The 18739-nt window shown below is 44.7% G+C and overlaps 1 long non-coding RNA gene across 3 annotated transcripts in view; it reads right to left on the reverse strand.

Moving 5' to 3' along the window:
• LOC144326274 (uncharacterized) overlaps nucleotides 1–18739 on the reverse strand; it is a 69644-nt gene that overhangs the window by 24199 nt on the left and 26706 nt on the right. The gene's annotated exons all lie outside the window — the stretch shown is intronic.

The raw sequence follows: 18739 nt of genomic DNA on the forward strand, positions 1-18739 counted from the left end.
GAGAACTTAAGAATCCGAAGCTATTTCCAAAAAGGTTTACTGCAAAAGGAATTGAGTTGATCCACGGGGATTGTTAAAGGACTGCCAAAATACTCTGGGCTGGGGCCATAAGGGCCAAACGGGTATTGCTCAACGGCTATTAGAAATTAAGATCTTACATTTACTGTGTAACTGTTGTAAATAAGTAATAACTAAATAATTAAGAATGTCAAATATGGGGAAAAGACCAGAAGGGGGAACACCAGTGGATAGAAAGGGATCCAAACAGGAAGCAGACTTTAGAGCAGATATTTTAAGAATGTTTGCGGAGATCAAACAAAGTGAGAAAAATCTAGAGCTTAAATTAGAACAAGTAGATAATAGAATTGGGAAAATGGACAAAAAGATTGATGAAACAGTTAATGAATTGAAGGGCCAACTGAAAGAGGCATTTAGGAGGACACAAGCAGTGGAGGAAGGTCTGAAAAAGACAAGATTAGAAATGAAAGATGTGAGACGTGAGGAGGATAAGATAAAAGCCGAGATTTTGGAGCTGAACAAGAACCAAGAGGAAATGAAAGACTTAATTGCTATGAATGAATTAAGACAGAGGGAAGTCAACTTAAGACTAAGAGCGGTGCCAGAATTACAAGGTGAAAATATAAAAGTGAAATTAATAACAGAATTAGCCCACTGGTTGGAGATTTCAACAGAAGAGATGGCAAACGCAGTACAATCTGCATTTAGACTGAAAGCCAAATCAGCCAGGAACAAAAAATTTGTAGGAGATTGTTTAGTTATATTCAAAGAAAGGGAAATGAGGAATAAGATTCTCCAAAAAAATAGAGAGAAAAGGCTGAATATTGGTGGAAATTACGTAATAATTTTTAAAGACATCCCAGTTAGGCTGTTAAAACGCAGAGATCCATATAAAGAACTGGTACAGACTCTGAAGAGGAATAACATTGAGTTCAAATGGGAGTTCCCTGAAGGAATCTCCTTTGCTTATAGGAGTAAGAGGCAAAAATTGATAAGTCCGGAAGAAACTGGTAAATTTTTAAGAAAATACAAAGAATTGAAATTACAAAAAGAAGAAGATAAAAGTGAGGAGGCAGAAGGAAGGGAAGACCAAGAAGAGGAAACAGAGAGGACAGAGGGAGAGGAAGAGGAAGAGGAGGAGGGGGAAGTGGAAAGAGTTTAAAGAGAGGTAGCAGTCTTTTGCATAGGCAACCACCATGGTGTTAAAAATTTGGAGTTGGAATATTAATGGGATGAATGATAAGAAAAAGAGGAATAAAATTGAGTACATCTTAAAAAAAGAATGTTTAGATATTATCTGTCTACAGGAGACCCACATAGCAAGGAAACATAAAAGAGTTTTGATTAACAAAAGATTGGGAAACGAATTTGTATCGTCATACAAAAATAAAAAAAGGGGGGTGGTTATTTACATTAAAAAACAAATTGAAGCACAACAAATTTTCAAAGATGAAGAAGGGAGGATAGTAGCAGTCCAAATCAATTGGCAAGGAGAAAATCTAATAATAGTGGGGATATACGCACCGAATGATAACAAATCGGAGTTTTATAGAATGTTAGAAGGAAAGCTAGCTGAATATGTTGATCAGAAAATAATACTATTGGGAGATATGAATGGTGTGGTGTCGCTAGATATGGACAGGCTAAGGGATGGAATGGGTAAAGAAGGAAAGCTACCCAGAACCTTTTTCTCATTGGTTCATAATTGTAATTTGGTGGATATTTGGAGATTCAAATACCCTCTGGAAAAACAATATACTTTCCACTCAGAACCCAATGATTCATTCTCGAGATTAGATCAGATATGGACCTCGGCAGAACTAGTACCAAGATCTACACGGGTGGAGATTCAGGCCAAAACGATTTCGGATCACAATCCAGTAAAAATGGAACTGAAAGGGATGGAGGAAACATCATACAGATGGAAAATGAAAGATTACCTGCTAGATGATTTAGAGATTATAGAGAAAGCACAGAAAAGGCTAAAGGAATATTTTGAGGACAACTCAGGTAAAGGTACAAAACCAAAGGTGGTGTGGGATGCAGGTAAGGCGGTGATGAGGGGTTTTTTCATTCAACAGAGTGTAATTAAGAATAAAAAAAGAGAAAAGGGGAAAAAAGAAATTTTACAGCAAATAATGGACAACGAACAAAAATTAATTAGAAACCCCAAAAATAAGAGTATAAAAGAAAATATCAAGGTTTTACAATCCCAGTTTGCAATGTTGATAAATAGGGAAATAGAATGGAAGGTCAAAAAATTAAGACAGAAAAGTTTCGAATATGCTAATAAATCAGGAAAGCTACTAGCTTGGCAGTTAAAAAAAGGGAAGGAACAGAATACAATAAATAAAATTGAGGTGGAGGGAGAAGAGATAAATAATCCCAAGGAAATAAGGAAGTGAAAGGAACAATTTGAGAAAAATAGAAAGATTCTTAAAAGGGAAGAACATTAAAAAGATTTCGACAGCGGAGAAAGAAAAACTGAGTGCCTCAATTGAGGTAGATGAAATAAAAGAAGCAATAAAGGAATTAAAAAAAGGGAAAGCCCCAGGCCCAGATGGGTTCACTGGTAGTTATTACAAAGAAATGGAGTCAGTTCTGTCGACTCCATTGCAAGAAGTAATGAATATTATCCTTAAAGAAAGAGAAATACCAGAGACATGGAAGGAGGCATTAATTACATTAATCCCCAAACATGATTCAGATTTACAACAGATTAAAAACTACAGACCGATCTCCCTATTAAATATAGACTATAAGATCTTTGCGGGAATTTTGGCAAGGAGATTGAAAAATATATTGGTAGAAAGCATACACAAAGATCAAGCGGGTTTTTTGCCGGGTAGGCAAATGAAAGACAACATAAGGAATATAGTAAATATTATAGAATATTTATCTGATAAGTGTGATAAACAAGGTTTGTTGTTATTCGTGGATGCAGAGAAAGCTTTCGATAATATAATTTGGGATTTCCTGCTGAAACAATTGGAATATATGGAGGTCGGCATTGAATTCTATAATGGGGTAAAGGCAATCTACACGGAACAAAAGGCAAAACTGATAATAAATAATGTGGAGACAGCAGAAATAAGAATAGCAAAAGGAACAAGACAGGGATGCCCACTGTCCCCATTGCTATTTATAATGGTGCTAGAAGTCCTCCTAAATTCAATAAGAGAAAACAAAGGGATAAAAGGAGTAACAGTTGGGCAGAATGAATACAAAATTAAGGCATTCGCAGACGATCTGGTTGTAACAATGGAGGATCCAATAGATTCAATAAAAGAGGTACTCGAAGAATTCGACCAATTTGGAAAAGTGGCCGGCTTCAAATTAAATAAAAGGAAAACAAAAATCATAGTAAAGAACATGGATATAGACAAAATCGAAGAAATACAAAATGAAACGGAGATAGAGGTGGCCAGAAAGGTTAAATATCTAGGAATATGGGTAACGCCAAAAAACATAGACTTATTCAAAAATAATTACGAGACAGTATGGAAAGGAGTTAAAAAAGACATTGAAACGTGGGGTAAGCTGAAACTGTCATTCTGGGGCAGAATAGCCACAATTAAGATGAGTGTGCTTCCAAAAGTGTTGTTTCTGTTTCAGAATATTCCTGTAATTAAGGGTACAAAGATATTTAAAGACTGGCAGAGAGTGATTTCAAAATTCGTCTGGCAGGACAAGAAACCAAGGATAAAATTTAAATTGTTGACAGATGTGAAGGAAAGGGGGGGCTTTGCCCTGCCCGATCTGAAATTATATTATGAGGCGTCATGCCTATGCTGGGTCAAAACATGGATAAAACTGGAAGATAAGGAAGTGCTAGACTTAGAGGGATTTAACACCAGATTTGGGTGGCACGCCTATCTATGGCATGAGAAGAGAAAAGTACACAGGGGCTTCGAAAATCATATCTTTAGAGGTCCATTGATTGAGGTATGGGAGAGGAACAGAGATATGTTAGAACCTAAAACACCCCATTGGCTATCGCCACTAGAAGTGATGAGCGTGAAAAAGATCAACATGAGAGGTAATTGGGCTACATACGAACAACTGTTAATGAAAGAAGAAGGAAAGTGGAAAATGAAGCCGTATGATCAGGTTAAAGAGAAAGTCTATGATTGGTTGCACTATTTCCAGATAAATGGAATGTTTAGGAAAGACATTACAGATAAAGGATATGCTGATAAAGATCCTAGATTTCAGATTGAGATATTGAATAACAATTATAAAATTCTGTCTAAAATGTACAATCAGTTATTGGAATGGAATTTAATAGACGAGGAAGTAAAGTCGGTAATGATACATTGGGCTAGAGATATCGGTCACAATATATATTTTGAAGAATGGGAGAAACTTTGGAAAACACATCTCAAGTTTACAGCTTGTGTGACACTAAAGGAGAACTTAATGAAAATGTTTTACCGATGGTATATGACTCCTGCAAAATTAGCCAAAATGTACGGAACCTGCAACAAATGCTGGAAGTGCAAAGAAAGGGAGGGGTCCTTCTACCATGTGTGGTGGGAATGCCAAAAAGTTAAAGGGTTTTGGGAGAGTGTATACAATGAAATGAAGAAAATTTTTAGATATACTTTTGTTAAAAAACCCGAGGCGTTTCTGTTGGGATTGGTAGGAAGGGAGATAAAAAAGAAAGATCATAAGTTGTTCCAGTATGCAACAACGGCAGCAAGAGTCTTATTAGCTCAAAATTAGAAATCTGAGGGCTTGCCGACAATCGAGGAATGGAGAGCAAAACTATTAGATTACGCGGAGATGGATAAGATGACAGGGAAAATTAGATACTCAAAAGATCAGAGGTTCATTAAGGATTGGGAAAGCTTTACGAAATATCTGGAAAATTTAAGTGACGGACAGATAACACTAGTGGGTTTCAAAGGAGCTCTGTAAAAAGAAAAGGGTATTGTCCAAAGAGAAATGGAAGAACTAGGATGATTAAAGGCAATACAAATTAAGGAATGTGAACTTTTATAAAAGACTATTACGGATGATTTGCGGAAAGGTTGAAGGAAGTCATACAGAAGAATCTGTGAAAATGAGAATTGAATTTTTGTACTTTGTACTTTTTATTATTTAAACTAATAAAAATTATGCATGAAAAAAAAAAAAAAACTTCTTCCAGTCCTCTTCCGCCGCCTCTTTTCCCAGGTCTCGAATTCTGCCAGTCATCTCGGCCAGCTCCATGTAGTCTATCAGTTGCGTTTGCCATTCTTCCAGTGTGGGCAAATCTTGTGTCTTCCAATATTTTGCAATAAGTATTCTTGCTGCTGTTGTTGCATACATAAAAAAATTTCTGTCCTTCTTTAACACCTTCTGGTCGACAATGCCTAAAAGGAAGGCCTCTGGTTTCTTTGGAAAGGTATACTTAAATACCTTTTTTAACTCATTATAGATCATTTCCCAGAAGGCCTTCACTCTCGGACAGGTCCACCAAAGGTGAAAGAATGTTCCTTCAGTCTCCTTACATTTCCAACATTTATTATCATGCAAGTGGTATATTTTTGCAAGCTTGACTGGGGTCATGTACCACCTATATATCATTTTCATAATATTTTCTTTCAAGGCATTACATGCCGTAAACTTTACACCGGTGGTCCATAACCTTTCCCAGTCAGCAAACATAATATTATATCCAATATCCTGTGCCCATTTTATCATAGCTGATTTAACCGTTTCATCTTGTGTGTTCCATTTCAACAGCAAGTTATACATTCTTGAAAGTACCTTAGTCTTGGGTTCTAACAGTTCTGTTTCTAGTTTCGATTTTTCCACCTGGAATCCTATCTTTTTATCCATGTTAAAAACCTCCTTAATCTGAGCGTAGTGTAACTGTTGGGATTGGGAGTTACTCGTGCGTAATCCTGCTCCGTTTGAGCCTTGGATTGCCTGGTTAAACCCTCCGGACTACGCAGCCCATCTTAGCGTGGCTGCTCTTAGTCACTCGTAGAATCTGTCTGTGGGCGTTTCTTAAAGCGTTGCCAACATAAGAGCTGTTTGACGCCCAATCGTTTCCTCCTCTCACTGCGCGGGAGTCTCCTGCGCAGGGTGGGCGTGGGCAGTGGGGTGCTGGGGCTCTCCTCGCTAACTTCCAATGAAGAGTCCTGGAGCCCCTGCACCTCCCTGTCCCGTTGCTCTCCCTGATCCCTGGTGTTACACTCATTCTCTTCCCCTTCTTCCCGGCTGAGTCTCCCTCTAGCGCTTGGACCTTCCCCTGCAGAATCAGAGACCCCCTCCTTCTCCCGTGCCTCTGATGGCAGTTCCCTGACATCCACCTCCCTCCCAGGGCCCCCTTCACTCCCCCTCCGACCCGGGGGCTCTATTGCAGCCTCTTCTCTGGTCGGCGAGCCAAGGAAACCCCTGAAAGAGCTGTCCTCCTCATCTGTGGGTGTGAACACCTCTTCCCACCTGCCAAGGTTCCCACCCAAGGACTGACTCTCCCAATCCGATTCCTCTTCGGATTCTGAAAACCCTTCGAAACTCTCTTCCTCCTCTGTGGTGCCGAACTGTTCTTCCCAGAAACGTTCTAAGGGCTTGGGTTTATCTGGGAACCGTCGATGGAACACTTCCACCATATGCTCGTCGCCAACTGCCTCTGCTGGCACCCACGTGTTTTCCGACCAGGGCTCTCCTTCCCACGCCACCAAGTACTGCACCTGCCGCCCTCGCCACCTTGAGTCCACTATCTCTGCGGCCGTGCTCTGGTGTTCCCTCTCTTCTACCTGTGGTTGTGGCAAGACTTCTACCTCCCGCCCCTCGAAATCCCGCCCCTCTCGGTGTGGTGAGAGCAAGGACCTATGGAACACAGGATGTATTTTCATGTTGTTGGGCAACCTGAGCTTGAACGCCACTGGGTTTATCTGTTGTATGACTTCAAAAGGGCCCAGTCTTCTGGGCTGCAACTTCTTGCAGGGTAACCCTTGAGTGGACAACCACACGCGATCCCCCACCCTAATGGTTTCCCCTTCCCTCCGGTGTTTATCTGCTTGCTTCTTGTAACTGGCTTTGGCCCTTTCTAGGTTAGTCTTGAGCTGCTGATGTAACGCTTCCATTTCTTCCACAAACTGTTCAGCCGCAGGCACACTCCAGCTCTGTTCCTCATTACCCGGGAATGCCCTGGGATGACACCCATAATTGGCTAAGAAGGGGCTCATACCGGTGGACACATGTTCAGCATTATTGTACGCAAATTCTGCTAGCGCTAGTTTTTCTACCCAATCATTCTGCCTTTCGCTAACGTAGCAGCGTAAGTATTGCTGGAGTACACTGTTTGCCCTTTCCGCCTGCCCATTGGTTTCTGGGTGTCTCGCTGTCGAGAAGCTGACCTCGACTTGCAGTAGGCTCATGAGCTTCCTCCAGAACCGTGAAGTAAATTGCCTTCCGCGGTCAGATAAAACCCTCAAGGGGGCCCCATGCAGCCTGAAAATGTGTTCTACAAACAACCTTGCCGTTTCTTCTGCCGTCACGGCATGGGAACAGGCGATAAAATGGCACATTTTGGTTAGCAAGTCGACAACTACCATAACTGCTGTTTTACCCCTCGATTTAGGTAAATCCGTCATGAAATCAATTGACACCACCTCCCAGGGTTTGTTTGGCGTGGGTAGGGGTTCCAGCAAACCTGCTGGCCTCGTGCGTTCCCCTTTGGCCCTCTGGCAGCGATCACACCCTCTTACATATTCACGTACATCTTCCCTCGCCCGTGGCCACCAAAATTGTCGGGTCACCAGCATCATGGTTTTGTGTTGCCCAAAGTGCCCCGCTGTGGGGGTGTCATGTAGCTGTTTAAGTACCCTTCTTCTTAGAGCCTCCCCCGGTACGTACATCGCCCCCCTGTAGTACAACACCCCGTCCTTCTCTTCAAACCCCTCTGGTCCTCCCCTCCCCTCTTGGAGTTCCCTGATTTTTGTCCGGGCGAATTCATCGTCCCTGGTGAGTCCTGCCAGTTCTCTCGTGCCCACTAGAGTACCCCCACACACCCATCGGTCCTCAGGTATGACGTGGCAGGTCTCCGGCGGCCCCTCTCCTTTGAAGTACTCTGGTTTCCATGAGAGAGCATCTGCTCTCACGTTTTGCTCACCAGGCACATACTGGATTTCGAAGGAAAACTTGGAAAACTCCTGCGCCCAGCGAATCTGTCTCTGGTTGAGCACCCGTGCTGTCCGCCAATATTCCAAGTTCTTGTGATCTGTGCAGACCTGGATCTTATGCTGCGCCCCTATCAGCAAATGGCGCCACCGACGAAAGGCGGCGTAAATGGCTAGCAGTTCTCGGTCGTACACGGTGTAGTTTTGTTCCGACTTGCTCAGCTTCCTCAAGAAAAAGGCGCACGGTTTCCATTCTTGCTTGTTCAGTCCTGGCTGCAACAGAACCGCCCCTATGGCTCTGTCTGACGCGTCTGTCTCCACCCTCATTGGTTTCTCCAAATCCACATGTAGTAATTGTTCCTCCGACGCGAATGCCTTCTTCAATCTTTCAAAGGATTGCTGGGCTGCCTCCGTCCACATGAACTTCTTTTTGCTACTGAGACAGTCCGTGATTGGGGCCGTCATGTGTGCAAAGTTCTTGATGAACTTCCGGTAGAAATTTCCAAAACCCAGGAACCTCTGCACATCCTTTCGTGTCTTTGGGGTCTTCCACTCCAATACTGCTTGCACCTTGCTTGGGTCCATCGCTAAGCCTTTGTCAGATAACCTGTACCCCAGGAACTCCACCTCTCGGGCATGAAACTGACATTTCTCTAGCTTGACCCACAACTGGTGTTTCTGCAAACGTTGTAGCACTTCCCTGACATCTCTCACATGTTGTTCCTCATTTTCTGAATAAATCAAGACGTCGTCCAGGAATGCTACACAGTTCTTGTAAAGCAGAGACCCCAACACGTGGTGCATGAAAGCTTGAAAACAGGCGGAGCCTGACTGTAATCCGAAAGGCATAACGAGATATTCGAAAGCCCCCAGGGGTGTGAACATGGTGGTCTTCCATTCATCCCCCTCTCTCATCCTGATTAAGTTGTAAGCCCCTCTCAGATCTAGCTTGGTGAAGATCTTTCCCTTCCTCACTCTCGTCAGAATTTCATCAATTCTGGGCATCGGGAAAGTCACAGGTTCTGACACCAAATTTACCCCCCTATAATCCACTACAAGCCTCGGTTTATCAGTGTCCTTTTTGTCCACAAAAAATACTGGACTGCCCCCCACTGCCTTTGACTCTCTTATAAACCCTCTCTTTAGGTTCTTGTCGATAAAGTCCCGTAGCTCCTTCATCTCCCTGTCAGACATGGCATACAGCTTACCCACCGGCAGCTGCGCCCCAGGGAGCAAATTGATCTGGCAATCGAACGGCCTGTGGGGTGGCAGTCTATCTGCCTCCTTTTCACTGAAAACCTCCTTCAAATCAGCATATTGCGGTGGCACCTCCCCTTTACCCTCCACTGCAGTGCTTGCCACTCTGGCTACGCTCATCCTTGGCGTTTCCCCTCCTAGGCAGTGCTGCAGGCAGTAGTCAGACCCAAAGCTGACGGTCCTCTGATGCCACGCCACCACCGGATCATGTTGCGCTAGCCAACTCATCCCCAATATTATTGGTGGACCCGCTAATGAGGCAACATGGAAAGCGATTGTCTCTGAGTGCCTAGACACTCTCATTCTCATCGGTGGGGTCTGGTGGGTAACTTCCCCCCCCAATCAGCTCCCTCCCATCAATGGTGGTGACTTGCAGAGGTGCATCCAAAGGCAGCAGGTGAAGCTGATGCTCTAAGGCAAAGTCCCTGCTAAAAAAATTGCATGAGCTTCCTGAGTCCAGCATACCTTGAACCTTCACTGGGTGCCCATTTGGGAGCTCAAGCACCACCTCAATGGCAATCGCTGCTCTTGGAGAATCTGGTTTGGGCACATTCATTGGTTGTTGGCTCGGCTGCTGTGCCCGCTGATTGGCAGCCAAGCGTTTCCGTTTCCCTGCTCCGGAGTCTGGGGTTCCTCCTCCTCTCCCCCCACGGCCCCCACCATTGCTTGCCAGGCCTTTCTTTGTGGGCAGACTCTGGCAAAATGTCCTGGCTTTTGGCAAAGGAAACATTTCTTGGTCGTTTTTAGATCCTTTCCCTCCTTTTTGCAACGCTCGCTGGCGTTTGAAACTTCCTGGGCGCGCGCACCGCCTATTTCCATTGGCTCCCCCAGCGGGGAAGAATGCCTAGGTATTCTAGGAATCCGGTAGTCATGGCAACGCTGCTCTCTCCCTTCCCGCCTCTCTTGAGCCCGCGCTTCCTGTCTTACTCCAATCGCAAGGGCTGCCTTGGTCAGGTGGTCCATAGACTGTGGGCGGGGTGCGCGCGAAAGTTCATCCTTGACCGTTGGGGAAAGCCCCTCCTCAAATAGCATCTGAATGGGTTCCGCGTCCAGCTGCCACCCCAGACGATGAACAATCATGGCAAAACGTGACCAATAGTCTCTAACTGACCCTTCTCCCTGCTTACAGCTTAGCAGTTCCCGTTTGGTCACACTCTGCTGCACATCGCTACTGAACATAGCGTCCATCGCCTGAAAGAATTTCGATAGATCCTCCATGGCGTCATTCTGCGTCGCCATAAGCGGCCAAATCCATTCCCTCGCCCCATCCTCCAAGTGCCCCACAATATAAGCAACTTTGGCTGCGTCATTTTCAAAATCATTTTTCTGCAACTTCAAGGCATATTCTATTTCTGTTCTAAATGCCCCATACTCTTGAGGCTTTCCCCCAAACTTGTGCACCAGTCCCGGTACCTTCCTCGCTATGGGGGTGGGTTTCCCCTGAGCATCCAACGACCGTCGTTCGTCCAGCCTCGCCGTCAGGATGGCTATGTGCTCTTCCAAATCGCGGTTTCTCTCCTCCAGCGATTGGACTCCAGTCGCCCCTCCCGTGGCTCCAGCTCCTCCGGTCGTACTCATGATGCCCCCTTCTGTTTGTTGCGCACGAGCAACCTTCAGGGACAGACAGATTGCTGTTGGGATTGGGAGTTACTCGTGCGTAATCCTGCTCCGTTTGAGCCTCGGATTGCCTGGTTAAACCCTCCGGACTACGCAGCCCATCTTAGCGTGGCTGTTCTTAGTCACTCGTAGAATCTGTCTGTGGGCGTTTCTTAAAGCGTTGCCAACATAAGAGCTGTTTGACGCCCAATCGTTTCCTCCTCTCACTGCGCGGGAGTCTCCTGCGCAGGGTGGGCATGTGCAGTGGGGTGCTGGGGCTCTCCTCGCTAACTTCCAATGAAGAGTCCTGGAGCCCCTGCACCTCCCTGTCCCGTTGCTTTCCCTGATCCCTGGTGTTACACTCATTCTCTTCCCCTTCTTCCCGGCTGAGTCTCCCTCTAGCGCTTGGACCTTCCCCTGCAGAATCAGAGACCCCCTCCTTCTCCCGTGCCTCTGATGGCAGTTCCCTGACAGTAACCAATCTCGCACTTTACCCTTTAATTTCTCCAAACTCTGCAACCTCCAAGTTTCTCCAACTTTTTCAATTATTTCCCAATATTTCGGCCATTCGGCCTCCATATTGAGTCTTTTCCGAGCCTTGGCCTCCATAGGTGACAACCACCTAGGGGTCTTGTTTTCTAGTAAGTCTTTGTATTTTGACCAAACATTAAATATTGCTTTCCTGACAATATGGTTCTTGAAAGTTTTATGAATCTTTACCTTGTCGTACCACAAATAAGCATGCCATCGAAAAGCATTGTTAAACCCTTCCAGATCCAGGACATCAGTGTTCTCAAGAAGTAACCAATCCTTCATCCAGCAGAAAGCTGCAGCTTCATAATATAACCTTAAGTCCGGCAGGGCAAACCCCCCTCTTTCCTTTACATCAGTTAATGTTTTAAATTTTATTCTGGGCTTTTTGCCCTGCCAGACAAACTTAGAAATATCTTTCTGCCACTTTCCAAAACATTCCACTCTGTCCACAATCTGTAGGGCCTGGAACAAAAACAACATTTTTGGCAACACATTCATCTTTATAGCAGCTATTCGGCCCAACAAGGAGAGTTTCAATCTTGTCCAAGTTTCTAAATCCTTTTTAATTTCTGACCAGCATTTTTCATAGTTATCTTTAAATAAATTCAAATTTTTGGCAGACAAGTTGACCCCTAGGTATTTCACTTTTTTAACCACATTTAAGTCTGTCTCCTTCTGAAACCTTTCTGTTTCCAAAGGTGTCAGATTTTTTCCCAAAACCTTAGTTTTCTGCTTGTTTAATTTAAATTCCGCCATCCGTCCAAACTCGTGAATCAATTCTAAAACTCTTTTCGTACTAGACTCTGGCTCTGTTGGGAAACTGCCAGGGAGATATTGTCCATCATGGCCCCAAGCCGGCTGCCGGACGTCCATCGATCTCCCGTAGCCAGGCAGATCCAGCAGTTAGCGACACGAAGCCTCAGAAATAGATTGCCACACTCCAGGCTTGTGCACACTGTTCTTTATCAGCAGAAAACACAGCCAGAAAGCTTGCACCGCAGAAGAGCATAATTTACAGACTTTATTTAGCGTTGAACAGAACAAAGGAAAAACATGACCGTTCTGAGTCAGTGACTCCGACCGACTGAAATCGAAAGGAAACAGCAAACATAAACATCCTGTGACTAGGACATGCGCAGACTCTGTGACTCACAAGCCTGCTCTCTCTTAAGGTGGAACGGAAATATCCTAACATCCTCCCCCTTTCCGTGTAACCTGTAGTACCTGTGGTTCAACCCAATTGCAACCTCTGTACATAAACCTTAAGTTGTTCTCTGTTAACAACCTTAGACAACAGATCAGCAGGAATTTCATTTCCTGCCATGTAGGACACCCGAATCAGTCCTTTCTGAATACACTCTCTTGCACGATGTAGCTTAATCTGCAAGTATTTGGTTCTCTGCTTGCAACTCTCTGAGTTCAGCAAAGCCAAACATGATCTATTGTCTTGGTACACTTGTATAGGACATTTCACAGAAACCCCGATGTCCTTAAACAGTTGCATCAACCATTCACAATCCATGAGTGAAAATGACAGAGCATTGAGTTCTGCTTCACAGGAACTTAGGCTCACTGTTGTTTGCTTCTTGCACAACCAGTCAAACAGGCAGTGGTTGTACATGTAGCATACTCCAGAAGTGCTTGTACCATCTGTGGTGTCACTTCCAAAACTTGCATCTGCAAAGATTTCAAGACCTCCAGTCTTCTGACTGGTGAACCTCAGCCTGTAGTGCATAGTCCCTTTCAAATAGCGGGCTATGCGCTTCAGAGCTTTCCAATCCTGAACCGTAGGATTGTTGGCATGTCTGCTAAGCAGATTACAGCTTACAGCTATGTCAGGTCTTGAACATCTGGCAATGAAATTCAGCTTGCCTAGAATGCATCTGTACAGCGTTGTATCAGAAAACGCTTCAGCAGTACTATCTACCTGGTAACCTGTCACCATCGGTGTGTCTGCTGGGTTTGCATCAACCAAATTCAACCTGGTTAATACATCAGCAATTTTCTGTGTTTGGTGTACCAGAAAATTACCTGCTTGGTCCTTCTCCACCTGCAGAGAAAGATAGTTGGATACCTCACCAAGATCCTTCATGTCAAAGTGCTCCTTCAGCTGAGCTAGGGTGCTTTGATAGAAAGCCTGATTCTTCCAAAACATCAGAAGATCATCAACAAAACATAAACAATACAGTTTGTTTTGCCCCTCCTCCTTGACAAACACACATGGATCAGCTTTGCCCTGGTGAAAACCTAGAGAAAGCAACGTTTCAGTGAGTTTTGTGTTCCAACACCTAGCACTCTGCTTGAGACCATATAAGGATTTCCGCAGTTTACAGACCATTCCCTTCTGTATCTGCATCCCGTCAGGTGGAAGCATAAACAGCTCCTCGTTCAAAATCCCGTACAAAAAAGCTGTATTAATGTCATGATGAGAAACATGCAGTTTCTCCTCCGCAGCGATCTTGAGCATCAGCCGAATGCTCTCATATTTGACGGTGGGTGAGTAGGTCTCGTGGTAATCCTGTCCTGGTACCTGTGAAAAACCTCTGGCAACCAATCTGGCTTTGTGTCTGACTACCTTGCCATTCTGGTCTGTCTTGGCCTTGAAGACCCATTTGCTGCCAACCAGTCTCATTCCTGGGACTACCGGTACCAGCTCCCAAGTTTGGTTCCTGTTCAAGGAATCAACTTCAGCCTTCATGGCATTAAGCCAAGGCTCAGCATCTTTAGAGGTTAACTCCTGAACCTCTTTGAAGCTTGAAGGTTCCCACACCTTCTCTGAGCTACTAAGAACAGCAGTTGCCGTCTTAGCAAACTCATCAGCAAATCTCTTTGGAGGTCTGCCTTTGGTCGCCCTTTCAGACCTGCGAACCAGACGCAAGTCTTCTGGACTCATCTCCTCTTTCTTAGGAGAAAAATGACCAATGGTGAACAGTGGTTCTTCCAGTTCATTGTCAGACGCATCAGATGGTCTGACTGAGGCCTTTGCACTCTTGTAGTCTGCTGTGTCATCACTCTCACTGACATCAGCAGCAGCGCCGCCTACTGAACTGGAATCCGAACTCTGATCATCATCATCATCATCATCATCCTCATCCTCAGTTTCCTCAGCTTTCTCAGCATGATCTGCTTTCTTCACATCACCTTCATCCTCCTCTGGGTAACTCTGGAAAATTCCCACATTTTCCCCCCACTTTGGATTGTACTCAACACTCCTTGTGAACTTTATGGATTTAGAGTCAGTCATCCATACCCTGTATGCACCTTTTTCGTACCCCATGAACAAACCATGTGCCCCACGCTTCCCAAGCTTGTTGGTTTGTGGGGTGCGTACCCACATGTCAGAACCAAAAATTCTCATGTGTTTGGTGTTGGGTTTCTTGCCAAACATCTTCTCATAGGGGGTACAACCAATGGGTGATGACAATCTGCGATTAACGGTATAAGCTACCGTTGACAGAGCTTCCCCCCAAAACTTCTCAGGGAGATTGGCATCATGTAACAAGGTTTTCATTCCTTGCAGCAATGTTTGATTTGCTCGCTCCGCAAGCCCATTCATCCATGGCGATCTAGGCGTTGACATGTCATGCTGGATTCCCTTCTCAGTCAGGAAAGCTTCAAACTGCTGAGAAGTGAACTCCCCGCCGCGATCGGTAAACAGACAGCCGATACGTTTACCGTGAGCATTCTCCAGCCAAGCACAGAATGCTTTGAACCTTGGAAACGCTTGCGATTTCTGCTCGAGCATAAACACATGAATGTACCTAGAAAAAGAATCAATTAGAACCATGAAGAACCTTGCTCCTCCCAAAGAGGGCGTAAGTGGCCCAACCAGGTCCACATGCGCTAGCTGGTAGGGTTTGGAAGCCTGCCTGCTAGACTCCTTGCCTTTTGGAGCAACCTTCACCTTGTTCTCTGCACAAGATACACATTTCATGTGATACTTACAAGGTTTGATGTTCAAACCTTCAACCAATCCAGGCATCTTGGCCAGCGCCTGCCAAGACATGTGACAAAATCTTCGATGTGCATCATGAATGCATCCTGCATGAAGAACCTTGTTAGTTTGTGCAACACAACAAGAATCAGCATTAGACACAACAGCATTGTCATCATAAGTTATACAGAATAAACCATCTATAAACTTTGCATGCAAAATGTCCTCTTTGCCTTTTCTGATGACACAGACGCTCCTCTTGAAGGATATCTCAAAGCCACGCCCAGTCAGCTGTGGGACGCTAAGCAAATTGTCCGCAGCTCCAGGAACATACAGTACATTACTGATGGTTGTATGCAAACTTGCAAGTTTCACAGTCCCTTCTCCTGCAATTTGCAACGTCCTTCCATCAGCCAGGTGGATCTCTCCTTCTTGAGGCGAGAAGGAGATAAACAGGTGCCGGTCCTTTGAAAGATGGCGGCTTGCACCAGAGTCCACAATAAACCTGGCTTTAGCCTTTGGAGCAGTCTTTGCAGCAAGCAAAACCTTGTTTTCCACCGGCGTGGGCTTTTGCAGCTTGCCCCCTGCTCCTGGCCATGAGACTTGCCTTTAGCCTTTGGTGAAGCAGTGCCAGCTAACAAAGCCTTGTTTTCCACTGGCGTGGGCTCTTCACCCCCCTTCTGCTTCGGGCCATCTGCAGGCATCTGTCTTTGTTTACCTCTGGCCTTCCGGCCTCTGCAAAGACGATGACCTTGGTTCCCATGAGAAACAGAGCTCTCAGCTGCCGTCTCCTTGGCTCCCCCTGGAGGCTGGAATGCTGCCTGGGATGACATCACAGTCTGCTCCCCCTGCAGCTTGCAACCGGTGCCCTCAGCATCCCTGCATTCACTCGCATTCTGGGAAACAGCCAGGACCTCCGATGCAGTCAAACTCTGGGCATTCAAACTCTGAGCTGGGATGACTAGCATGTGGGCTATCTTCAAAGCATTCCACATCTTACGTGCCGTCACGTTGCCAGCAAGTGTAGCAATTTCCTCCAGAGAGACGGATAAGACTATTATGTCAATGGCCCTCGAATTCTGGGCCTCCCATTTCTCTGTCAGAGGATCTGGGGGGGCTTGAGACACAGTATGCCAGACTCCATACTGACGCAGCAAACTCTCACACCATTTTGCCCAGGTCTGGTAATTGTGCCGATTTAACTTTGGGCACTCAGTGGCCTCTGAAGCTTCAAAAGCGTGGAAAAACTCCATTCCAGCTTTTTACTTGAGCCGTGAGCCTTTATGCCTTCAAAGACTCCTTATCGTGGCAGCTCATTAATCACGATGCCTTTTGGCTCGGCTCCCAGGCCAATTAAGCCTTCCGGAGTTCATAGGCTCCGTCCGAGGTAAAACAGAAATGCCTCCCTTTCTTTCGCTTTTCCCACGTACCTCTCAAACGCAGTCTGTTGCAGCTTTACTCTCCTGTAGGTGCTGTGAATCTGGGCCCGAAACCTTGTTGTTGGGAAACTGCCAGGGAGATATTGTCCATCATGGCCCCAAGCCGGCTGCCGGACGTCCATCGATCTCCCGTAGCCAGGCAGATCCAGCAGTTAGCGACACGAAGCCTCAGAAATAGATTGCCACACTCCAGGCTTGTGCACACTGTTCTTTATCAGCAGAAAACACAGCCAGAAAGCTTGCACCGCAGAAGAGCATAATTTACAGACTTTATTTAGCGTTGAACAGAACAAAGGAAAAACATGACCGTTCTGAGTCAGTGACTCCGACCGACTGAAATCGAAAGGAAACAGCAAACATAAACATCCTGTGACTAGGACATGCGCAGACTCTGTGACTCACAATCCTGCTCTCTCTTAAGGTGGAACGAAAATATCCTAACAGGCTCCTGTAATGTTAAAACCAGATCATCTGCAAACGCCTTAAGTTTGTACTGTTTGGCTCCGACCTGTATCCCTTCCACCAACCGGTCCCCTCTAATCATGTTCAAAAGTACCTCCAGGACCGAAATAAATAACAGAGGGGAAATAGGACAACCTTGTCGTGTTCCTTTTTCAATTTTAAACTCTTGTCACCACATTGTTAACTATCAGTTTAGCTTTTTGCTCTTAATAGATTGCCTCTATCCCATTTTCAAACCCCCGTCCCACTCCCATCCCTTCCAAATTTTTCTTCATGAACTTCCATGAAATATTGTCAAATGCTTTCTCCGCATCTATAAAAATTAACACTGCTTTTGTATTAATATTCGTTTGTAGAAGTTCCAAAATGTCAATAATATTCCTAGTGTTGTCAAACAAATGTCTACCTGGGAGAAAGCCTGCCTGGTCTTTATGAATTACTTCATTTAACACTTTTTTAAATCTGCTTGCCAAAATGTCAGCAAAAATTTTGTAATCCACATTCAGGAGCGAGATGGGACGGTAGTTCTTAAGCTGAGTCTTTTCAGTTTCTGATTTAGGTATCAATGTGATGAAGGCTTCTTTCCACGATTCCGGTGCCTTCTTCCCCTCCAAAATCTCATTGCAAACCTCCAGAAGTGGTTGTGTCACATAGTCTTTCAATATCTTATAATACTTGGAGGTAAGTCCATCTGGCCCTGGAGACTTGCCTAGTTGCATATTCTGAATGGCACCTTCAATTTCTTGTTGTGTTATTTTATGATTTAAAATTGACCTATTTTCCTGAGATAATCTTGGTAACCCATTCTTCTTTAAAAATTGGTCAATCTCAGTCTCTTTTTGCGGCCCTTGCGTATAAAGTTGTTTAAAGTATCTCTGGAAGCACTTTCTAATTTCTTCGGGGTTTTGTATATTTCTCCCTTCGATTTCTAGGTTTGTCACCGTGTTCAGTTTTTGTCTCTTCTTCAGCTGCCATGCTAGCAGCTTCCCACATTTATTTGCTGATTCGAATGTCTTTTGTTTCATTAATTTAATTTTCCACTCCACTTCTTGATTTATCAGTTTAGCATATTGTGCTTGGTGAAATTTAATTTCTCTCAAGATCTCCTGAGACTTTGGTTTCAATCTCAACTTTTTCTCACCTTCTCTTATATTCTCCAAGATCTTGTCTTTTCTCTCATTCTGTGCTTTTTTCTTAATCGTATTCTGTTGTATCAAAAACCCCCTCATAACAGCTTTACTTGCGTCCCAGATTACTCTTTTTTCCACTGTAGTGTTCAGGTTTATTTCAAAATAGTCTCTTAAAGTCTTTTGGGCCTTCTTAATAACTTCCTGATCTCTAAACAAGGTGTCATTCATTTTCCATCTAAAGGAGCCGGTTGGAGT

This window comes from Podarcis muralis, chromosome W, assembly GCF_964188315.1.
Source record: "Podarcis muralis chromosome W, rPodMur119.hap1.1, whole genome shotgun sequence".
Classification (NCBI taxonomy): domain Eukaryota; kingdom Metazoa; phylum Chordata; class Lepidosauria; order Squamata; family Lacertidae; genus Podarcis; species Podarcis muralis.